The 25029-nt window shown below is 39.9% G+C and overlaps 1 protein-coding gene and 1 long non-coding RNA gene across 13 annotated transcripts in view; one reads left to right on the top strand and one right to left on the bottom strand.

The window, feature by feature from the left end:
• Window positions 1–25029, top strand: part of TBC1D4 (TBC1 domain family member 4) — a 216702-nt gene that overhangs the window by 26724 nt on the left and 164949 nt on the right. For 3 of the 12 annotated variants that reach the window (XR_014819619.1, XM_084981933.1, XM_084981932.1), the window contains exon 1: window positions 7843–8007. The exons of the other annotated variants lie outside the window; for them this stretch is intronic. The gene's annotated coding sequence lies outside the window, so the exon portion shown is untranslated. Of the gene's footprint in view, window positions 1–7842; window positions 8008–25029 lie in introns of those variants that run through there. 12 annotated transcript variants of the gene reach the window in all.
• LOC146398635 (uncharacterized) lies at window positions 1697–8237 on the bottom strand. The gene is made up of 2 exons (XR_014819643.1): window positions 6829–8237; window positions 1697–6785 (listed from the first exon to the last, which is right to left on the bottom strand). It is a non-coding gene; the product is annotated as an uncharacterized LOC146398635 (long non-coding RNA).

The following is a 25029-nucleotide window of genomic DNA, read 5'->3' as shown; positions in this document are numbered from 1 at the left end:
ATGGCCACTTGTTTGGCTTGTCTTTGTCAAAAATATTAGACAGCTCCGATGCCCAGTGTTTCAGCTTTAGTGGATATTTTATTTCATTTCATTTTTAAGCATGAGATAAAAAAAGAAAGGCTTTTTTTATGCATGTGGAAATTTTGAGGACTTTGTCATGCAATATAGACAAAACATTTTCTCCCGAAGATGCATAAATTAAATATAGCCCGCTTAGAGTACTGTTCTTTGACTTGCATGTTTATAAAAATCACCTAAGGTGCTCATTAGACAATTTAGATTTCTAGGGTTCACCTGAAATCAACTATTTCTAGAGAAAACATCTTGAAATTCATATTTATAAGAATCCTTGGTATTTCTTATGATCAGACAACTTGGATAATATTGCTTGTGTCAAACAAAAGATTTGTAAATTCTCCTATCCTTGTAGGTCAAGGATTCTAGTTTTCATTTCTGCATCATTGTCTGATTGAACTCTGATTTAGACTTTGAGAAGTCGTGAGAGAGGTTTACTGTATTCTCCTAGTTAGACCATTAAACCTAGGGATTCGCAACCGGGGAAGGGAGTGAATTTTATCTCCCCGGGGGGCATTTGGCAATGTCTGGTGACAATTTTGATTGTCATCCTGGGGCTGTGAGTGCTACAGGCACTTACTCTACAGTGAACAGGACCTCCTCTGACAAGCAAAGAGGTACCTGGTCCAAAATATCAATACTGTCAAGGTCGAGAAACTCTCATTAACACCTAAGGTCTGTCTCGTTATATTAATTAATAATCAGTTAATTAATTTGTCTAAATCAAGGTGTTATATATATATAATTATATATAATTATCTTGTAATCATCCATATTAAGATGTAGTACATTTCTGCATGAAAAAAACAAACATATATATGTCTGTATAAAATACATATATATGTAAAAATACATATATGTATGTAAAAATACATACATACATACATATATATATATATATATATATATATATAAACTTGTCAAATAAAAGTAAAACCAACTCTTTACTAATCTTTTGAGGCAGGTCCAGGTCGGGTTTTGCAGATGGGGGTGTTAATGGGAGTGGAGCCTCCTATTTTTTCAAGTCACACTTTAAAGAGCCCTTTAAAATGGAGTTTCAGAATGTGAACAACGCTCGTGCATTGGTCTGAGTGCTAAGTCATCCTAAAGTTTTACAATTCTCCTCATTTTCCTGTATGGCTGTTTCCTCTATATTTGATTTGACAACAGTGTCTTAGTGTCTTAGTAACATGCTTCAGTTCTCTAAGCCCCTTCGTGTTTCATTTGGAACTCCTATTTTATCAGTTTACATTCTATTTAATTACCTGAAGATGATTACAATGGCTGTGTCATGACCACAAACAGAACTGGGGACAAACGCAGACGCAGACGATTCAGCAGGGGGCCCGATCAGCTTTTGTGTATGGAAGGTGGGGCTGCTCACGACCTGCAGGCTGTGGGGCTGTGGGCACGCGAACATCCAGGTTTTACAGAGGCAGTGGGAGCAAGGGTTCATTCATCCACTCATTTATGGGGAGATGGATCAAGAAAGCGTCCTCAGGGAGTTCTCTGATGGCTTGGCTGGTTGAGGCTCCTGTGTTCTCACCGCTGTGACTCTGGTTGCTAATGTGTGGTGTAGGTTTGATCCCTGGCCTGGGAACTTCCCCATACGCCTGTGTGGCAAAAAAGAAAAAGAAAAACAAGCAAACAAAAGCAAACAAAGCAATGGGAAAAAAAAAACACAACAACAACAAACAAACCAAGAGAAATCCTGAAGTAAACGTTGCAACTCCCATTTCAAAAAAAAAAGAAAAGCTTCTTCAGTGTTCAGTGAACCACGTAGTTCGAAAGACAGGATGAGAGGGAGAGAAGACCAGCTGCTTTGTCCTTTTTGGTTCGTTACATAAAACAGCCTTCGCTTTCTCTAACTTCTCTCAATTAGGCAGTGAAAACGTAAGTTTGGATTTTTCTCCAATTCGTTTTTCCTGAAAACAATCAGAAGTAGATTGAAAAAAGTAGCATATATTTAATTAGGAAAAACACTGAGGTTTTTTGCTTTTTTCCTAGAGAGTATTTCATTTTCAAATTGGAAGTGGTAGTTTGGGAGAGGAATCTGACAACTGCAAAAAAAATTACATTTAAGTACGTATTCAATGTAATTAAGTAAAGTACATCATTTTTCGAGAGCATAATCTATCTTTTAGATCAAATCATTGTAAACCCTGGGAAAAAGGACTGGGACACTGCAGGCTCTTGTCAGGTCTTGCTTGCCTGTATCTGGAGTCGGCGTTGTCCTAACATGCCAGATTCCATCCCGTAAATTCTGTTGAAAAGCTGACTGCCAATTTGAAGCTGCCTATTAGCAGCTTCTTTATGTTTTTCTGTAGATGCTGAACAAATATAGTAAGATAAAATCTGTTTAATTTTGGAACTGATAGTATCCTTTACTTGAAATCTTTGAGTCAAAAGTTGGAAGCAGTTTTTGCATGCAGCTTTAAATCCACATGAACAATATTTTTATGTAGTTTAGAAGTCTTATATTAAAAAAAAACTGGAAAGACCCCTATTAAATAATATGAGTACAGAGTTTATGCTACGGTTTGGAATAATAGATTATCTACTTTTTAAAAAAATTACAATTGAAATTTATTTTACAGTGCACTGTTAGAAACAGTTGTGTTTCACAGAATATTCCTTTTGGTTTTGTTTTTGCACTATTTATTGCTGGCAGTTCTCCATACCAGAATCCACACATGATTTTTTTTCTTGTTTAACATTATTAAATAATATCTTTTAAAATAGAAAATGTTGGAGTTCCCCCGTGTCCCAGTGGGTTAAGGTTCCTGGGTTGTCATGGCAGTGGCTTTGAAACTGACAGCACTAACGGCCTGAACCTAGCCAGAACACAGATTGGGATTTGAATCCATGTGCCGGAACTCAGACCCAGCCTAGGCGCAGATTGGGACTTACACCTATGGTTTTGAATTAGAATCACTCACCCTGTGTCTGGACTCACTGAAGTTCAGGTTCGTCATGTCTCAGCGCAGAAGGAATTCATCGAGAGACAAAGTGATAGGTAATGGATTTATTAGGATAGGATGCTTGTAAGAGATGCAAGCGGGCAGACAAGGAAGCTCAGCCTCAGGATGTGGTGGGCTACAGTTTTGTCCTCCAAGGGGAGTGGGAGCTGGAAAAGCCTGCCTCTTCCTTTCTGGGAGTAGTAGCTCCTCCTTGGTGTCCAGTAAGGTGTGAATTCAAATCAGCAGAAGGGCAGTCTTCAAACTCCTGCCTTTGGTCTGAATCTGAATGCAGGCCTCCTCCCAGCGACCTGAGGCACTTCTCAAGGCTCCACTAAATGAAGCAAGCCTGCCTTGTGCTGATGGTTTTCTGGAGCAATTTATTTATTTATGGTGATCTCCCAGTGTCCCCTAAATTTCCCTCATTATCTGCGGACCTTTATTGGGACTTCTAAAACTACCTGTGCCCACTCCATCCCTATCCGCTTGGATTGTTGCTGTGGTGTGAGTTCGATCCCTGGCCTGGGAACTTCCACATGCTGAAAGTGCAGCAACTCCCCACCCTGTGCTCTGGACCCCCCCGCCGACAAAAAAGAAAGTGTTTTTTTCTCCCCAGTGGAAGATTATACATTACTATACTTATAATTAATATCGTTTTAAGAAAATTGAATAACGGTTTAGGTCAGTCTCAGTGGAACATCATTTATTTGGCAGTAAGGGGGATATGAATTGGTGAAAAAAAATTCCAAATTAATTTCTTTCTTTCTCTCTTTCTTCCTTCCTTCCTTCCTTTTTCTTTTTTTTTAGGGCCACACCTGCAGCATATGGAGGTTCCCAGACTAGGGGTTGAATTGGAGCTGTAGGAACTGGCCTACACCACAGCCACAGCAATGCCAGAACCAAGCCATGTCTGCAACCTACACAACAGCTCACGGCAACGCCAGATCCTTAACTCACTGAGTGAGGTCAGGGATTGAATCTGCATCCCCATGGATACTGTCAGATTCTTTTCCACTGAGTCACGACAGAACTCCGAAAAATCCAAATTTGAGTTTTAATGTGTACTTTAATTATTATTATTAGTTTTTTTGAACTCGATTGCAGCATGTGGAAGTTCCTGGGCCAGGGATTGAACTCGTGCCACAGCCCGCTTCATAGCTGTGGCAGTGCTGGCTCCTTAACCTGCTGTGCCACAGGGAACTTAACGAATTATTGTGTTGAAAATATAGGCTGTAGTATATGAAATGTATTGCTTGTTAGAGATCCTTAGGGAATCAAGATTTGAATAGTCAAGAAAATTTTGTTAACCAGCTTACTCCAAGTATGCATCTCAATACTTAAGGATTCTTGGTGGAAGCAAAAAAATATTCTACCTAAAAATCTCATTTATACTGTTCACAAAGCAATATAATATCAGATTTAATTAATCAAAAGTCATTTACTGTGGCTAATTTATGCCAGGTACATTGGAGATACGAAGAATAAAACTTGTGCAAGCCGATAAGATTTTTAATGCATTTGAAAATAATTTTCCTGAAATTTTGTTTCTTTTTTTTTTTTTTGTAGAGAAAACTGCAATTTACTCATGCCAATATTTTTATGATTGTTGTTTTATGGGTTCCTTAAACCTGGATTTATTGAACCTCTGCTTTACATCAGAATAGCCACAGTTGGAGTTCTTGCTGTGGTGCAGTGGGTTAAGGATCAGGTGTTGTCTCTGTGGCTGCACAGCTTCGAACCCTGGCCTGGTGCAGTAGGTTAAGGATCCAACATTGCCATAAGCTGTGGTGTAGGTCACAGCTGTGGTGGCTTGGATTTGATCCCTGGCCCTGGTATGGCCCAAAAAAACAAACAAACAAACAAAAAAGAATAGTCACAGTTGTCATTCATTTCTTGCACCAAATTGCCTTCTTTCCTCTTGAGATGTACTCCGTTTAGTGTAATAGCAGTAACACCTTTGGTATTTATTTGTTAACAGATACACATGTTCCGTGATTTTTTTTCTCTAGGAAATTACAAATGGGAAGGATAAAATTGGTAACTTTACCTTCTTCTGTGTGTTCAGAACTCTGAGTTAACCTCCTGGAACATCAGTATGTGACAATACACAAAAGAGTATTGCTAACTAGGAAAGCGCACCCAAACCTCAGCATCTAGTTTTCCTTGAGTCTTCATTACATAGTGATTGAATCACTGGGCCTGTAATTGAAGCCAGTCTGCAGCCCCTTCCCCTCTCAGGCTGACCTCACAAAGCCCTACCTGCTAATTACATGGTTGGTCCTTCTGGTGCATCTTCTTGTAGCATAAACTGTCTAAGAGCTTTACGGTACAAGCATAAATTATCAGGTATAGTCTCAGGGGTCCACTGTGCATAACAAGGATACTCCTATCACTTGGGAAGGGTTCTGAAGGCAGCCAAATTCTTATTGCATACACTTCTAGTCCCCCTGACAGTATAGTATGTCTTGTTTTATTTGGTTATGCAAAACTGAACTATATGTCATTCCTTTAACGTATTTTTAGAACTTTGCTGTGCCACTAGTGATGTGGCCTTGAGTGAATCATTTAAGTTGTTTGAGCCTCAGTTTTCTCGTCTCTATAATGGAGCTGATAGAGCCTACCTATAGAGGCAGAGTGCCTCCTAGAGGGTCTGCAAATAAAAGGTGCTCTATCAAATAGTAACCATTATTATGTGCACATATGCACTGTAATCAAGTAGATAATTTTATCAGTAGATAATTTTTCCTACTGCTTATAAACATGTAACTGGGACTGTCTTTGCCCAACTTGTTTCCTCTTTGTAACATACATATATATATATGAAGTCTGTTAGTGTATTTGCATGTTATGCAAAATATTAAAATATGTTAATACTTATATAAAATGTTATTTATATTATAATTTATGTTTCTAACATGTAAAATGTTTGTAATAAATATGAATATATATTAAATAGAAGTATAATCAATTTATATTTAATGTGTAAGGTTTATATTACATATGTGTAATATAAATTAAAAGGAGTATTTAGCCCAGAAACTGATACAAATATTTTGACATTTGGCCATTTCTTGTTAAGCAAATCAATGCTTTAAACTATTTTACTTCTAAAAGCTTTATATTTTTATTTTATTTTTTTTACAAGGAAGCCAAGTCTTTATTACAGGAGAGCAAGTAGCTCCCAGGGCTACTGGACAAAAAGCTTTATATTTTTAGATGATATCAGTAAATGGATTCTTAAATATAGAATGTAATTTTAAATAAGTAAATCTCTTTTGTACTGCATTTTAACCAGCTGTGTGTAGCTTTCCTCCTGACTGCTTTTTATTATATCAGCTACTTGAGATTTGACTGAATTTTTATTTTTTAGTTGCTTACATTATTATGCACCTGTTCGTATTTATCTTTTCTTCCCAGATAAACTCATTATTTCTTACATGTGTTTTTAAATCAATTTATAATGTCTGGAGTTACTCAATATATATTACTCTCTGCCCAGAAATGGGAAATTGATTAACTTTTGTACTTCCTTCATAGAAGATAAAGATATGACATTTGGAGTTTATGTCCAAAGTGCCCTGATTAATATGTGAAAGCTCCACATGTTCAGAAACTATGAACATATGATGTGAGCATATCTTTAAAAAACTATGGAGTTCCCCTGTGGCTCAGCTGTTAATGAACCCGACTAGTATCCATGAGGATGCCAGTTCTATCCCTGGCCTGGCTCAGTGCGTTAAGGATCCGGCGTTGCTGTGAGCTGTGGTGTAGATCGCAGATTCCGCTCGGATCCCACATTGCTGTGGCTGTGGTGTAGCCCGCCTGCTACAGCTCAGCTTGGACCCCTAGCTTGGGAACCTCCATATGCCTCGGGTGTGGCCCTAAAGAGACAAAAAGACACCCCCCCCCAAAAAAAAACCTCAGCTATCAGCATTCCTTTCCAAAATGTGTCACATTGGCTGACAAAGCTGAATTAAAACACCAATTAAAAGTGAGGAACTATCATTTGAAACCTTTATTAACGGTGGCAGTAAAAACAATAAAAATGAGCAAGTGGTTTATAGACGCATCATCTTTGTTTCATAGTTTTCTAAGAACCGGTCAATTTTTTCTTTCTTTTTTGGTCTTTTCGCCACGTCTGCAACCTATATCACAGCTCATGGCAACACTGGATCCTTAACCCTCTGAGCAAGGCCAGGGATCGAACCCGCAACCTCGTGGTTCCTAGTCAGATTTGTTAACCACTGCGCCATGATGGGAACTCCAGGAACCTGTCAATTTTTATGACTAAATATTAACCCACATTCCATTGTTAACTAGTCCATAAAAGTTGTCACAAATTGCCTAAAGCAGTTTTCACCGGAGAGACACTGGTGGCGATGAAACAACTTGTATCTTTAAACCCTTCCATCCCTCTCATGTGTGTGACATGGAGGAAGGAAGTCATTATCCGGATCACAGGCCCTATCTCCTGTGATAACGTTTTAGTTGGAGTTATCTAGAAATGGCCCATGAACGTCTTTCTCCTGCTCCTCAAAGTGTCCGTTTGCAGCTTTCTGTGCAGCCTGTGGTTGTGAGCTGAGGAGGAACCCCAGGGAGGTGTTTGGACATCCTCCACCCTTTGCTGTCTTCAACCAGAGCAGCTGCTTTCACTTGATTGATATATTGGGATTCTACAAAAAAAAAAATTTCCTTTGAAAAAAAAAAAAAGAATTCTCTTGAGTCCAGAAACCACGCTGGTTCAGCAACTGCTGGCCTGAGAGACCGTTTAAGGATTTTCCACATAAACTGAGCAGTTAAAAATTATACCAGAACATAGCAGAATAGAAGGAAGGAAGAAGCAATGGAGATGGCAGAGGCTCAGATGAGTTTTTTCTCCATACCCTGCTGGGAAAAGGGGAAGAATGTAAGACGATTATTTGGCTGCTAAACTGTATGCTGCTTGCTGGAATGATGCTGTCCTCTTTTTATTGAGGTAAAATTTACAGAAAATAAAAGGAACTATTTAAAATAGAATGTGTGGGAGTTCCTGTTGTGGCACAGTGGAAAAGCATCTGACTAGTATCCATGAGGATACAGGTTTGATCCCTCAGAGGGTGAGCGGGGAGCTGTGGTGTAGGTTGCAGACTAGGCTCGAATCTGGCGTTGCTGTGGCTGTGGTGTAGGCCGTGGGTGTGGCCCTAAAAAGTCAAAAAAAAAAAAAAAGTGTTTTGAATAAATGAATGACCTGGGATACAGGCCTCTTCCTGTCAAGTCAGGTGCAATGTTACATTGAAGTCTGTGAAAATTTATTTTTATTTTTTTCCAGCTTTATTGAGGTATAATTGACCAATAAAATCGTGCATTTTTAAAGTGCACAATTTGATGATTTAATGTACATACACATTGTGGAATGATTACCTCAATCAAGTAAAGTAACACATTCATAACCTTAAAGAGTTACTTTGTGTATGTATGTCTATTCAGAGTCTCTGCCATTTTAAAATTGAATAATTTGTTTTTTGCTGTTGAGTTGTGTGAGGTTTTGGTATACTTTAGGTATTACCCCCCATATCACGTACATGGTTTGCAGATATTTCCTCTCATTCTATAAGTTGTACTTTCATTTTGATCGTTTCCTTTCCTTTTAGTTTGATGTAGTTCCACTTGTTTGGTTTTGCTTTTAAATTTGTTTTTTTGCTTATGATTTTGTATCATATCAAAAAAAATTGCTGTCAAGACTCACGTAGAGGAGTTTTCCCCTATGTTCTCTTCTAGGAGTTTTATGTTTTCAGGTTTTACATTTAAGAACTCTTTAGTTTATTTTGAACTAATTTATCTGAATGGCGGGAGATAGAAGTCCAGTTTCATTCTTTTGCAAGTGGCTATCCAGTGTCCCAATACTGTTTATTGAAGAGACTATCCTTTCTCCATGTGTGTTTTTTGGTGCTTTTGTTAGGAATTAATTGATCATACAGAATTCCCATCGTGGCTCAGCGGAAACGAATCTGATTAGCAACCATGAGGTTGCAGGTTTGATCCCTGGCCTTGCTCAGTGGATTAAGGATACGGTGTTGCTGTGAGCTGTGGTGTAGGTTGCGGATGTGGCTCAGATCTTGCGTTGCTGTGGCTGTCGTGTAGGCTGGCAGGTACAGGTCCAATTCGACCCCTGGGAACCTCCATGTGTCGTGAGTGTGGCCCTTAAAAAAATTAATTGATCATATATATGCCTGGGTTTATTTCTGGGCTCTGTCCTGTTCCATTGGTTTATGTGTCTGTGTTTATTCTGGTATCATACTGTTTTGATTAATATTGCTTTGTAATATAGTTTGAAATTGGGAAGCATGCTACATCTAGTTTTGTTCTTGTTTCTCAAGATTGTATTGGCTATTCAGAGTCTTTGTAGTTCCCTAAAATTTTTAGGAATTTTAAAAACATTTTTGTGGAGTTCCCGTCGTGGCGCAGTGGTTAACGAATCCGACTAGGAACCATGAGGTTGTGGGTTTGGTCCCTGCCCTTGCTCAGTGGGTTAACGATCCGGCGTTGCCATGAGCTGTGGTGTAGGTTGCAGACGCGGCTCGGATCCTGCGTTGCTGTGGCTCTGGCGTAGGCCGGTGGCTACAGCTCCGATTAGACCCCTAGCCTGGGAACCTCCATATGCTGCGGGAGTGGCCCAAGAAATAGCAAAAAGACAAAAAAAAAAAAAAAAAAAAAAAAAAACATTTTTGTGAAAAATGCCATTGGAAACTTGATAGGGATTGTACTGAATCTGTAGATTGCTTTGGATAGTATGTAGATTAAATAATACTAATTCTCCCAACCCAAGAACATGTAATATCTTACCATTTATTTACACCTTCTTCAGTTTCTTTCATTAGTGTCTCATAGATTTGTACAGGTTGTTTTGTATAGGGCCTTATTGTACAGGTCTTTTACCTCTTGGGTTGAATTTATTCCTAAGTATTTTTTTGATGCAATTATAAATGAAATTTCTTTCTTTTTTAATTTTTTTTTTTTTTGTCTTTTTAGGGTTGCACCCACAGCATATGGAAGTTCCCAGGCTAGGGATCGAATCGGAGATGTAGCCACCAGCTTATACCACAGCCACAGCAATATCAGATCCAAGCCAAGTCTTCAGCCTACACCACAGCTCATGGCAACGCAGAATCTTTAACCCACTGAGTCAGACCAAAGATCGAACCTGTGTCTTATGATTACTAGTCAGTTTCGTTTCCACTGAGCCACGTTGGGACGGGAACTCCTGAAATTTCTTTCTCAATTTCTCTTTCAGATAGTTTGTTGTTGGTGTGTATAGATACAACTGATTTTGTTTCCTGCATCTTCACTGAATTCATTTATTAGTTTGATTTCTCAGCTTTAAAAAATCAGTTTACACTTTATATTGAACATATTAATTATTTTATTTATGATTCTTGGCTGAATAGATGAAGTGCTAAAATATCAACCACAAACGTGAAATGAGTAGGCTTTTTACAGAAGAAACAAAGTACTTTGATAATAAGAAAATAAGGTAATATAAACAAGTGTTTTCTCCAGTGGAATAAAACACTTCCCTAGGGCATGATTAGTAACTAATAAACTTTATCAAACTGTCCCCCCACACCTTTAAAGACAAACTAAACCAGTCTTTGAAAATATAACAGGTTATGTGAACTTTTGTACAGTTGCTATAGTTATGACCCCTAAAATGTGAAAATGACATTCTTATCACACCTCGTGAAATTCCTATATTTAATAAGGATTCTGCATGTGCATGTGCACATTTGAACTAGATATATATGTATTCTATGTTATAATTAGACACCAGTTTATTGATACTATGTAGTACTGACACATTTAATATTAACATATATACTTATGTCATGAATAATTTGTAGTTTTAACATTACACATTCGGAGTTCCCATTGTGGCTCAGTGGTAATGAACTCGACTAGTATCCTTGAAGACTCTGGTTTGATCCCTGGCCCCACTCAGTGGGTTAAGGGTCTGGCGTTGCCATGAATTGCAGTGTAGGTCACAGATGTGGCTCGGATCTGGTGTTGCTGTGGCTGTGGTGTAGACTGTGGCAACTGTAGCTCCGATTCGACCCCTAGCCTGGGAACTTCCATATGCCATGGGTGTGGCCTTAAACAAGACAAAATAAAACAAAAAACAAAAAACCCCCCAAATTACACAATCCTTTGGGACTAAATGGCTGGTGTTGTAATGGTGCCCTGGCACTGTGATGGTTCCAAGTAAAACTCCACTACACAATTGAATGTTACATTAGTTAGGTGTCAGTGCAAAGAACAGATACCATCGGGAGCTTGGGGTTATCAGATACAACTTAGAATAGATTTACAAGGAGATCCTGCTGAGTAGCATTGAGAACTATGTCTAGATACTCATGTTGCAACAGAACAAAGGGTGGGGAAAAAAAATTTATGCATGTAAGGATAACTTGATCCCCTTGCTGTACAGTGGGAAAAAAAAAAAAAAGAACAGATACCACTCTGGTTTTTCCAATCAGAATTATAAGTAAAGAAGAGGTGTACTACAGGAAATTACAAAATGGTAGAAAGAGCTAGAAGAGTAGAAATCAGGATCTGGCACCAGATGTTTGCATTTGTTGTCTTACTGCGCTGTGAGCAAGAGTTCTGGAAAATTCTGGGTGGGAAGGAAAGGAAGGAACATGCACCTCCATGTCCTGAGAGGGGAGGATCCCTGGGAGCACAACAGATAGTGTGAAAAGAAGTGTGTGTGTGTGTCTGTACATTTTGGAGCAAGTTATGTAAAGTCTTCACCCTTAAGGAATTGATTGCTTGGAGGCATGAATTAAAGAACAATGACATAGAAATAGAATTTTCTTTTTACAGCAGCACCCATTGCATATGGAAGTTCGCAGGCTAGGGGTGGAATCCAAGCCACAGCTGCAACCTGCATCACAGCTGTGGCAACACCAGATCCTTAACCCACTGTACCGGGTTTGGGTTGGAACTCTTGCCGCTGCAGAGACAATGTCAGATCTTTAACCCACTGTGTGACAGCAGGAACTCCAGAAATAGAATTTTTCATCTAGAAGATTTAGAAATAAATCTACCCCAGTCCCATCTCCTCACAGATATGAAACAACAATCATTGAAGTGACTGTTTGAAATAACTCAAGGTTACATAATACAGGCCTGGGCTGAGAACAATTTGAGTATCAAAAATTCAAAGACCAACCAACTGGTCCTGATATTATAAAGGATTATTTATTTTGACAACAGTTAATATCAATGCAGTCAGTGTATTGTAGTGTGTTTCTGCAAAAATAGCAAGGAAATCTGATTGTAGCAATACAACAAAATAAGGGTTATTTCTGATTGTTTAAAACTATGGGGCTGTTCAGATTACATAAGTATAGCCCCAGTGCTACTAAGTTGGGCGCCCTCTAGTGTTCTGGTTTGTCCTAAAATAAAGACGCTAGTCTTCAACTTAAGTATATTTCACTAATTCTGAGATAACCATGTTCTCCCCACTTGAATATCTCTGCAGTCTGGATGTGTCTTATAATCTGTGGTATCTTAGATTTGATTATGGACAATAATTATATGGAGGAGAGGCTTACTGAAGTGGTTCTGAAAGCAACTGGGACTAGAATTACCTGAAACAAGTTTTCAAAAATGAAAGTTTCTAGGCTTTGAGTCAGGTTTATTGAATTAGCAGCCATTGATCTAGATTATAAATATGATAGGAAGATGGCAGCAAGATTTGACAACTTTTTATCTGTTCACACGTTCTGGGAGGTAGTAGTACATTCCATTTAGGCTTGAAAAATTTTTATTTCATCATTCAGCATGCCCTTGTAAGTAAATTGTAAGTTTACCAATCCAGAGTTTTTTCTTTGATTTTTGTACCAACCATAAATCACAGATGCAATGGGAGTTCCTGTCAGCCAGTTAAGAACCCAACATAGTGTCCATGAGGATGCAAGTTCCATCTCTGGCCTCACTCAGTGGGTTAAGGATCTGGCGTTGCTGCCAACTGTGGTGTAGGTTGCAGATGCGGCTCAGATCTGGTATTGCTGTGGTGTGGTTGTGGTGTAGGCCGGCAGCTGCAGCTCTGATTTGACCCCTAGCCCTGGAACTTCCATGTGCTATAGGTGTAACTGTAAAAAGAAAGGAAACAAAACTAGATGAAATGAGTATTAGCACTACTGGATATTATGCTGGGTGAGTGGCTACTGTGTGGCTGCTGGTTTTAGTGCTTATGTTCCTAGAGGGTTATACAGTTTAGAAAGTGCTTTGCATATATCTCACTGGGTCCTTACAATGGTTTCTGAGAAAAACACAATAGACATTATTATGCCTTTTGATACGAATGAGGAAGTGACGCGTTCAGGGTCCATGGCTAGTTCATATTCAAATCTCCATAAGAAGTCCATTGGACCCTGTGGACAAGGAGGGGTTCTTTTCTGCACATTCACAAATGTTAATTATTCAGTAACAACTTGAGCATTTTCTAGAACAGTGCTGTGCATTGTTGTATGTGCTGTATGGGACACAGAGACAAACAACATATACCTATAGATTCTTTCAAATTCTGTGAAGATGTAAAATTGAGAAATATTCTCAATATTTTCAACTATTTTTGTGTCATTATGTTCTTTGATGTCTGTGTCATACCATTAGGAAATTCTAGTTTTAATAGAGTACGAAAAAAAAAAAAAGCATGGACTTTGGGGTTCACACATTCTTGATGCCAGCACTTAGCTCCTCCATTGGTGAAGCATCTGTGACCTTGGGCAAGTGACTTTTTTTTAAAATTAGAGTATAGTAGACTTACAGTGTTGTGTCAATTTCTGTTGTAAAGCATAATGACCCAGTCACACATATGTGTGCATTTTTTTTCTCATATTATCTTCCACCATGTTCCACTCAAAAACTTTGGACGTGGTTCCCTATTCTGTACAGTAGTACCCTATTGCTTATCCATTCTAAATGTAATCATTTGCATTTACCAATCCCAAACTCCCAGTTCATCTCTCTTCCTCTCTACTCCTCCCACTGGCAACCACAAGTCTGCTCTCCATGTCCATGATCTGTTTCTGTTTTGTAGATAGGGTCGTTTGCCATATTTTAGATTCCACATATAAGTGATACCATATGCCTTTTGTCTTTCTCTCTCTGACTTACTTCACTTAGCATGAGACTCATTGCATCCATGTGTTGCAAATGGTATTTTCTGTCCTTTTTTATGGCTGAGTAGTATTCCATTGTGTATATGTGCCACATCTTCTTAATCCATTCACCTGTCAATAGCCATTTCAGGTGTTTCTATGTCTTGGCTATTGTGAATAGTGCTTCGGAGTGAATGTATCTTTTTGAATGAAAGTGTTGTCTGGATATATGCTCAGGAGTGGGATTGCTGGATCATATAGTAGTTCTATATTTAGTTTTCTGAGGAACCTCCATACTGTTTTTCATAGTGGTTGTACCAATTTATATTCCCACCAACAGTGAAAGAGGGTTCCCTTTTCTCCATACCCTCTGTAGCGTTTGTTATTTGTTGAGCAAGTGACTTATTTCGTGGGTTGTTTGGAAAATAGAGGAGATTGTATCTATTCACAGAGATTTTGTGAGGAGTAAATGAGATCATGTACATAAAGGACCTAGCAAAATTTCTGGTTCTTAGGAAGCAATCAGTAAATGATTGTCATTAATACAATTCCCTTCCAGTTTTGGAATATAAAGTAAAACCCTTGTAAGTCATAATTAATTTATATTATACATTAATATATTAATGCAATACTAATAAAACTTGAAATTAGGTTTATAAGCAAACATACAGACTGAAGTGATAAATGATCAACCCCAGAGCCAGAGGCATTTGATTTTATTTATTCTTTTGGCTTTGAGTTGTAAGTCTTTAGGAGGCTTATAGAAAAGCTGGGAAATACACCATGGTTTTTTTTTTTTTTTACACACCCAAGATTCCATGTTTCATCAAGGTGTTCAAGAAACTAAAGACATGAAACATGAACAAAACTTGACTTCTTATTTGCAACGTGAAATTATTCAACTTTTGGTGTACTTTTTTCTACTCTTTTGCGCTTGATGATTCTCTCCTCCAAATTGACGTTCACAGTATTTTATTTTTAACTGAGGAACACCATTTTATTTTTACCACCGCATTCTTCCACCTTTCCCCCAGCAACTCAATATTATTTGAGTTCCTTGAGTACTTAGAATGACTAACATCAGTGATTTCTTTGCCTTTGTTCTCTGTTACTCTTAACAGCTACTGATTTTTTCAGGTGTTTGTTTTTTTCCTAGTTTATCTGTTTATAAAACACATTAAACAAACTTCGGAAGTTACCCTCTTGTCATGCCTCTATGTTCTTGTAATTCCCACCGCCTGGATTCCAGAGGGGTCTCAAGTGCTTTGTGAGGCAGGTGAAGATACGTCATACCTTCAGCCTTATCTTTCCTGGTCTCTGTCGTTGCAATTAAACTCCACAACTGTCATGGCTGTGCTTCTGAGTAGGGACAGGACTCCCTGGCGAATACAAGAGGGAGCTTTCAGGTATGGGTAGAAGAAGGCATATCTCTTTTTTTTGTTTGTTTTGTTTTTTTGCTTTTTAGGGCTGCACCCGAGGCATATGGAGGTTCCCAAGCTAGGGATCGAATCAGAGCTGTAGCCGCTGCCTTACACCACAGCCTCAGCAACGCCAGATCTGAGCTGCATCTGTGACCTACACCACAGCTCATGGCAGTGACGGATCTGGAGCCACTGAGCGAGGCCAGGGATCGAACCCTCATCCCTCTATGCTAGTCTGATTCATTCCTGTTGCGCCACAACAGGAACTCCACCAAGGCTTACTGTCTCTGTTGGTGAGAGACAGAGCCTCGCTGCTTGTTCTGATGTACATTCTTCCTTTTCGCTTCCTTGGGAATCGCTGATGTAGAAAAAGGGAAGAGGGGAGTTCCTGTCGTGGCTCAGTGGTTAACCAACCTGGCTAGCATTCATGAGGCAGCCGGTTCGATCCCTGGCCTTGCCTAGTGGGTTAAGGATCCTGCATTGCCATGAGCTGTGGCGCAGGTCCCAGACGCGGCTCGGATCCTGAGTTGCTGTGGCTGTGGGTGTAGGCTGGCGGCTGCAGCTCTGATTGTACCCCTTGCCTGGAACCTCCATGTGCTGTGGGTGCTGCCCTAAAAAAAAAAAAAAAAAAAAAGGAAAAGGGAAGAGGAACCAGTCCTTCTCCTGCTGCTTCAGCTGTGACTTCAGCTTTGGAAGGGTGGCTGGAAAGCTGTCTGCTTGGTGCTCCATTGTCCTCTGATAGGAAAACCCAGCTCCTTTGTACTCTGGACACATTATAATGAGAGCTTGTCCAGCCATTTACTTGATCTTGCCCACCCTTGGCAGGGTGCTTTGAGTTAAATACAATTATGTTTTTGTTTTATGCAATGCTGTCTTTAGTACTTTCAGATGAGTCTAACCGAAACACTGAGACGCTTTATAAATTCACATGGAAAGTGCAAACCTCATCTTGTTTAAAACCAGACATCTGGCAAATCGAACTGCCTTTGTGTCTGTAATTCTAATTGTTATGTTCTTTTAGTTGGCTTTAGAAACGCTATGACAAATCTAGCCTTTTAGTTTCTTGATAGTTAAACTCAACAGGGAACAGGGCAGGTCCACAGTTATTTTTCAGTGACACACCCTGGCCACTGTCTTCCCTTCTCCATCTGCCCACATCCAACTAGGGGCCTCTCAGCTGAAGCAAAGTAGTTACTTACAAAAGCCCAGAGGAGCTCCGTAAAGCAACCTTCATAAAATAAGCAGAGCAATAGTACCATAGCAGGAGTTCCTATCATGGCTCAGCAGAAACAAAATCTGACTAGTATCCATGAGGACGCAGGTTCGATCCCTGGCTTTGCTCAGTGGGTTAAGGATCTGGCGTTGCTGTGAACTGTGGTGTAGGTCGCAGATGCAGCTTGGATCTGGCGTGGCTGTGGCTGTGGCATAGGCTGGCGGCTATAACCCCTAGCCTGAGAACTTCCATATGCCTTGGGTGCCGCCCTAAAAAGACAAAAAGAAAAAAAAAAGTTGTATGGTAGCAGTCTCTCTGCAGTGTGCTGTTTTTAGCAGAGACCAGGACCCAGAAAATAGTTCTCAGCTCTGATGGGATAGGAAGGATAGGAAATCTGCATTGTTTTCCTGTCATCTTTTGCTATTCCCCCCCCCAAATCAGTCATACTCTAATTTAAATGTTAGTTTTACATTACATTCCAGGACCAAATATAAGTGATTTTACGCTTGTCTTCTATTTTGGGGTCTTCTAGCATTGCCCTGTCTTATTACTGAGGATTATGAAGACCTTCTTAATAATAACATGACAACCACAGTGACTAATGTGTATCCAACTTAATTACGTGCTAGATGCTCTACGGAACATTTTATTTACTTCTAAGATGATTCTGTGGATGAGTTTTATTAGTAGCCCTGTTTCACAGAAGAGAAAACGGAGAGTTTAAGGGTTAAATGTGACATGGTTTTCACGTGGCAAAAACTAATACCACTTCCTCCTGACATTTTTGACATGAGGTTGCTTATTATATAATTGAGGAAGTACCCAAAACGTGTTCATCTAGTATATATTGTGATGTTTATAAATTGCCCAAGTTTCTTCTGAAGTCACTATTTGAGTAGCCCTAAAATAGAAATTACAACTAATAAATAATTAGCTCAGCTCTCTTTGAACGTTGATTGACCTTAAATATTGAGTATAGTTAAACTGTACCATTAAATACAAGATGTATAAGCATCTCATTTGTCCTCTTATGGGTGGAACAGACCCCAAAACTGTAACACAGATCAAATTGTCGTGGCTGCTGTCATGTAGGGGGGAAACTACATTGAGAACAGAGACTGTGATGATTGATTTTTTTTTTTACTGGCAGGATTGGGAAAGGCTGTAGAGTTGTCATTCTGTCTCTGGCTTTAACTGATCTTGTTAAAACTTGCAAATTAAATTGGTTCAAATTGTCATGACTACATACTTTTCCAGCAAAGTCAGTAGTGAACTCTGTCTGTGCATGTGGTACATAAATCTTCCTGGGTTGTGGCAAAGAAGAAATTATATATTTTTAATTTCTCCTTAGAGGGATTAAAAATATAAAGCTTTTAAGGTGCCTGTGTGTGTGGGAGCTATTTGATTTTTTCGGCAAGAATGCAGGTACTTCCACTTTTATTTTTTGAGATTGATTAGATTGCCCTCAACTTTTTTTTTTTTTTTTTTGGCTGTGTCATGCAGTGGCTTGATGTGTGATCTCACTTCTCAGACCAGGGTTGAACTTGGGCCGAAGTGGGCGAAAAGCATCAAATCCTAACCGCTAGGCCACCAGGGAACTCCCTAGATTGCATTTTTGAAAAGTGTCCACATAACTGTTTCTTCATATTACTTTGTGGTTTCTTGTGGTTTGCATTTAGTGCCTTCTCTTGAAAATACAGTTTCTAGATGAGAACCCAAGGTGCAGATAGCTGCTCCCATTGTGTCTGTTTTGTACACTGCTGTAAAATCAAAGCTATAGTTTGTTGTATCTCAAAGGCACTCGACCTGTTCTATTTTCTTTTTTTATCACCTAGGAAAGTGTCTAGGCGATAGAAGGTATGATCATTTGATCCCTGAGTGTTTGTGAACTCATTATTATTATTATTATTATTGTTTTTCTTTTTAGGGCCACAGTCTTGGCATATGGAGGTTCCCAGGCTAGGGGTCCAATCAGAGCTGTAGCCGCCAGCCTGCACCACAGCCACAGCAACGCCAGATCCGAGCCTCGTCTGCGACCGACACCACAGCTCACGGCAACGCCGGATCCTTAACCAATGAGTGAGGCCAGGGATCGAACCCCCAACCTAATGGTTCCTAGTCAGATTCGTTTCTGCTGCACCATGATGGGAACTCCATGAATTCATATTAAAATGTATTGATACAAGCATAGGTTCAGGCTTCACTGTATATTTCTTGTTTTCAGTCCAGGCTTCCCATCCTTCACAACACATGCAGTGGGTTTTTGTTTCTGTTTTTGTTTTCTTCTAAAATTTGTGCCAGTCGTTCCACTGCTTAAAACCCCCATCTGGTTTCTCATTCCTTGAAAGATGAAGTACAGTTTTATGCATGGCCGACTGCTCACTTCACCCCTCGCCCTGGCTCACCTCAGCCTCAGGCGTCTCAAGGGCCCACTTCCCCCTTGAAGATTTAGCCATTTCATTTGTGTCCCCTCCCACCTCCATAGAAATGCCCTTCTCTTGTCCCCAGTTAAAGCGCTTATCACCTTATGGTAAAGGTTTGTTCACTCGTATGGCTCTTTGGAACTACTTGAAGGTGAGAATTTCCACCTTGATATATCATTCATCTTTTAAGTACCAGCGTTTGACACAGAGTAGGTCAAAATATGCCTGTCTAAAGATTGTGTGCTGTCCTCAGAATCCCCCATAAATTTTAATTTAAATTTTTTTTTTTTTTTTTTTTTTTTTTTTTTTTTTTTTTTTTTTAGGGCTGCACTTGCGGCATATGGAGGTTCCCAGGCTAGGGATTGAATCGGAGCTGTTGTTGCCAGCCTACACCACGTCACAGTAACGCCGCCAGATCCAAGCCTCATCTGCGACCTACACCACAGCTCACGGCAACGCCGGATCCTTAACCCACTGATCGAGGTGGGTTTGAACCTGCGTCCTTATGGATACTAGTCAGATTCATTACCGCTGAGCCACGACGGAACCTCCCCATGTAAATTTAAAATCAGACATTGATTTTAACATTTAGTATGTTATTTTCTAAGTAGTTTTGACTCTCTTAGATACTCAAGCTTATTTTCATAGTGGTGCAATATAAACTGTTGATCAATAAAAATGACCGTGTTAGTTTCCCATTGCTGCTGTTACAAATTACCACAAGCTCAGGGGCTTAAAACAACACACATTTTTACCTAACAGTTCTGGAAGTCAGAAGTCTGAAATGGGTAGGAGAAACTAAAGTGTTGGCAGGACTGCTGTCCTTCTGGAGGCAGAAGAATCTGGAGGGGGATCTGTTCCTTGCCTTTTCCGGCTTCTAGAGGCGGCCTGCATTCCTTGGCTTGTGGCTTCCTGCCAGCAATTGCATCACTCGGACATCTGTTTCCATCCTTCTATCCCCTTTTCTGACTCCCTTGCCTCTCTCCTTTCTTTTTAAGGAGCCTTATGATTACACTGGCCTCATGGGCTCATCCAGGATAATCTCCCTATCTCAAAATCCTGGACTTAAGCACATCTGCAAAGTCCCTTTTGCTTTGTAAGGTATTGGGGATTAGAGCATGGGCATCTCTGAGAGGAGGCATTATTCTGCCTACCACACTGATTAAACTCTCCGACCAGACCAGCGTACTTGTTTTCCTCAACAGCGAACAAAGCAGAAATAGAAATTGGCAGAAAGAAGAGGAGATTAAGGGATGGGTTCTAAGCAGCCACATGTGAAGTATTTATCTATTTATACCAAGATTTAGGCATAGCAGGGGTTTCTAATTTCTGTCAAATGCTCTCTGTACTAGACAACCTTATTATTTTGTATAATTAATGTATTGTCTTTGAGTGAGCAGTGTGAAAGAACCCAAGGTTCTAAGATCAAACATATTAGGCTTACAGAATTACACGTAGCACATAGGCTCATGAGAGTTCATAGTGTTAAATCTGAACCATTCAAAGTATTAACTGTTCAACTGTTAAAAGTATTAAATCTGAACGGTTAAAAATCTGAATGGTTGAAAAAATTTTTATCACAATACTTGGACTTGAATTAAAAAAATCAGCTTAAGATACTGTACAAGGGCTAAAATTTATGTATAAAGTTTAGCATACAGATATTTAGATATGGCAATTTTCGCTTAAAAAGTTTCCATCAAGAAATTGGAATTACCTCTTGGGTGAGGAACAAGCCAATTTTTTTTTAAGAGATTTTTCTCTATGGGAAACATATTTATAGAACTTTCAAAGAGAAGCATTAATAGTTGTGTTGCTTGAACTTATTATCTTCAGCTTCAGCAGCGAAGCTCTTTGCTCTCAAAATACATGGTGCACAAAATGCTATAGAGTATTAAACATTTGGTAGTAAAAAATGTAGCTCTCCACTTAAATTACCTCAAACCAGAAATATTTTTATCTCATATCATATGCCCTTTTTACTATCATGCATATAGCTGTGGGAAACTATTTCTACATTTTCTAAAATATGAGTCTAAGGGAATTGGATTACCCATTGTTTATCTGTAGTGGAATAAGTTGACATTGAACTGCTAGAAGCAATAAGTGCAGAAACACACCATATTTTTGGATGAAAGTCTTAACATTGTAAAAGTTTTCTTCAATGTTTCATTGTAACTTGAATTTTCAGTGTTATATGGCCTTCTGTGTTTATGCTGTTTTAAAAATATGCTTAGGGCTTCACCCAAGGCATAGGGAAGTTCCCAAGCTAGGGGTTGAATTGGAGCTGCATCTGTGGCCCTACGCCACAGCCACAGCAACTCGGGATCCAAGCTGAGTCGATGACCTACACCGAAACTCATGGCAATACTGGATCCTTAGCCCACTGAGTGAGCCCACTGAGTGAGCATCCTCATGGATGCTAATTGGGTTCGTAACTGCTGAGCAGCCAGGGAACTCTATCATGCCTTTTAAACTCGACCATTGTTGTAGAATTTGGCTGCAAGTTTGATGGCCATGCTTCCTGAAACGACAGGTGCCTTGGACATGGATTGGATTCGCCCCATTTTGAACATTTAGATGGAGTGTTTTCATTTTTTCATCGTTAGTTACAAGTGACTAGGTTTTCTTAAGGTGGCTATTTCAGGAGCAGCTACTATTCAAAAGCATGTTTCTAGAGAGAACTGAACATAAGCATTACTCAGGTAAGTTGGGATGTACTTTTTTTTTTTAGCATGGTCAACCTAATAGAGATGTTTATTTGCTTTATTTTTTCTCGGTTGTTAAGTTTCTGGGAGTTCCCAGGACATTTTTTTTTTTAGGTTTTTTTTTTGGGGGGGGTGGGCACACCTGAGGCATGTGGAAGTTCCTCGGCCAGGGACTGAGCCCATGCCACCGCAGTGACCTGAGCCGCTGCAGTGACAACGCTGGATCCTTCACACGCTGTGCCACAGTTTCCCTAGGAAATTTTAACTTGTGGAATATGTGCAACTTCACGAGGAAAGCCTGATGGTGAAAATTCAGAAGGTGGAAGTTGTCTTTTAAAACAGCAGTTTATCATCATTTTAATTATTGGCTAAACAGAATAACAAAGTTTATGATATTAGTAGATTGGGGTGTGTTGGAAAAGTCTGCAGGTTTTCTTTTTGACATGCTATTTTGGCATTTTTGAGTATCTTCTAGGCTGACGATGTTTTTCTCAAGTTGCAGTAATTGTATATATTTTTCTCTAAAATTGTTTAGAACAGATTTTTGGTGTTCTTTTGTGGTGAAGCCGGTTAAGGATCTGGTGTTGTCACTGCAGTGGCTTGGGTCACTGCTATGGGTTTGATCCCTAGCCTGGGAACTTCCATATGCCGTAGGTGTGGCAAAAAAAAAAAAAAAAAAGGATTTTAAAAAACAGATTTATAAATGATTTGTAGCACAAGTGGGGAGTGTGAGTCAGCGCTCTACCAGATAGAGTTTAGATACCTTCAAACAGTTCACAGGGAACAGCAACAACTTCTCACTGAGAAGGTCAGGACACCTAACAGCCAGCTCAGATTTAGAGAGGAATTACCTGCTGCTGGTGAGTTAGCTCTTCTCTGAGCGTCTGTTATCACCTGGAGACATGAGCTACTTTTTATTTTTTATATTATTATTTTTTTTGTCTTGTTAGGACCTCACTTGCAGCATGTGGCGGTTCCCAGGCTAGGGGCTGAATCAGAGCTGTAGCTGCTGGCCTACACCATAGCCACATAAACACCAGATCCAAGCTGCATCTGTGACTTAACACCACAGCCTGTGGCAACGCTGGATCCTTAATTCCTGAATGAGGCCAGGGTTTGAAACTGCATCCTCATGGATGCAATGTCAGGTTCTTAACCTGCTGAGCACAACAGGAACTCCTACCTTGCCATTTTTACAGAGCATCACTTACTCTTTGAAGAGGCCACTTACTGTGTAGGATGTTTCTCAGTTTGTGTTAGACCATAATTTCTCATGATTAGATTCAATTTATGCATTTTTGGAAGGAATACCTCGGACGTGTGTCCTTCATCACATCCAGAGGCACAAGAGATGTTGATTTGTCCCATAGCTGGTGGTGCTAATTTTGATCACTTGGTTGAGATAATGCCAGCCAGGTTTCTGCAGGGTAAAGTTAAAGAGAATTGTCTACTTGTCAATTAATCATAGGTATTTTCAGACTTTTACCCATTAGCATCCATTGATGACTCTTTTTTTTTTTTTTTTTTGCTTTTGAGGGCCACACCTGCAGCATATAGAGGTTCCCACTGGGGTAGGGGTCGAATTAGAGCTGTGTTTGCTGGCCTACACCACAGCCACAGCAGCGTGGGATCTGAGCCGTGTCTGGGACCTACACTACAGCTCACTGCAGTGCCGGATCCTTAACCCAGTGAGGGAGGCCAGGGATAGAACCTGAGTCCTGATAGCAGTCAGATTTGTTTCTGCTGAGCCGCGATGGGAACTCTTCTAGTGATTCTTACCTGAATCCATTATTACTATGATGGTTGTGAAATGGTAATTTTTTTATTCCACCATTCTATCTTGAGGAATTAGTTGGTATTCTATATAAAGTAGAGCTATCGTCTTTCTTTTTTCCTCCCTCCTTCCTTCCTCGCTCCCTCCCTCCCTCCCATGAGGACGCAGGTTCAATCCCTGGCCTTGCTCAGTGGGTTAAAGATATGGCATTGCCGTGAGCTGTGGTGTAGGTCCCAGACGTGGCTCCAATCCCGCCTTGCTGTAGCTGTGGTGTAGACTGGCAACTGCAGCTCTGATTGGACTCCTAGCCTGGGAACTTCATATGCTGCAGGCATGGCCCAAAAAAGCAAAAGCAAAAACAAAAACACACAAAAAAGTAAAATATTTTACAATCTTATGTATGAAAATTTTTTTTAGTTATCTGTTTGAAGCCTTTCAATTTGCCATCGAGTCTCTTTTACCCTGTTGTTTGAGTCAGTGTATATTAGATGAGTACTATGTGTGATATGCTGTATGATTCAATTACATTAGGAAAGATCCGTCTCCTGTAGTAATTTATTTAGTGGACTAAAGAATTTTCATTGCCTTTATCTTACACTCATACACCTCAATGTTTGTAAAAGGGGAAAAAATCTTGCATTATCTTTTTTTTTTTTTTTTTTTTTTTGTCTTTTTGCCTTTGCTTGGGCCGCTCCTGCAGCATATGGAGGTTCCCAGGCTAGGGGTCAAATCGGAGCTGTAGCTGCCGGCCAATGCCAGAGCCACAGCAACGTGGGATCCGAGCCACTAAGCAAGGCCAGGGATCGAACCCGCAACCTCATGGTTCCTAGTCGGATTCATTAACCACTGAGCCACGACGAGAACTCCGCATTACCATTTTTTAATAAGGGAAAGTAGATTGTTTTTATTTTATGAGTTATGCTGTGTCCTCATGCTGTGGTGCAAATATTAGGACAGAAGTGGGAACAGATTGTGCAAAGAACTAAAAGTTCTCTTAAAAATCTCCACTTTTACATGTACTTAAAAGTAGTAGAGAGTAGGGCAGTATGGTGCATGTCAGAGAATGTTCTGGGCAAGTGGCAGGGGTAGCTTCCTGTCTTCCCCATCGTGTGTGAGAGAAGAGGCTGAGGAAGGCCACCGACACCCGAGATGGATGCAGTGAATGCTGGCAAAGTGTGGGCCACTGTGTGTGACGGGGAAGCGACTCGCCCAGAGACGGTGCTCAAACCACTGAATGGCATGGAATGCAAGTGAGATTTGAGGCAAAAAGTGTCCGTGTTGTGTTGTATGTTTTTCAGCACTTGTGCTGATCCTTGC

Source organism: Sus scrofa, chromosome 11 (assembly GCF_054392235.1).
Source record: "Sus scrofa isolate SSC_HxYL_T2T_F1_AM1 chromosome 11, Sscrofa_HxYL_maternal_Yorkshire_Landrace_v2.0, whole genome shotgun sequence".
NCBI classification, from domain to species: domain Eukaryota; kingdom Metazoa; phylum Chordata; class Mammalia; order Artiodactyla; family Suidae; genus Sus; species Sus scrofa.
Note: the sequence above shows the minus strand (reverse complement) of the source record. Positions and strands in the feature narration are given on the sequence as shown.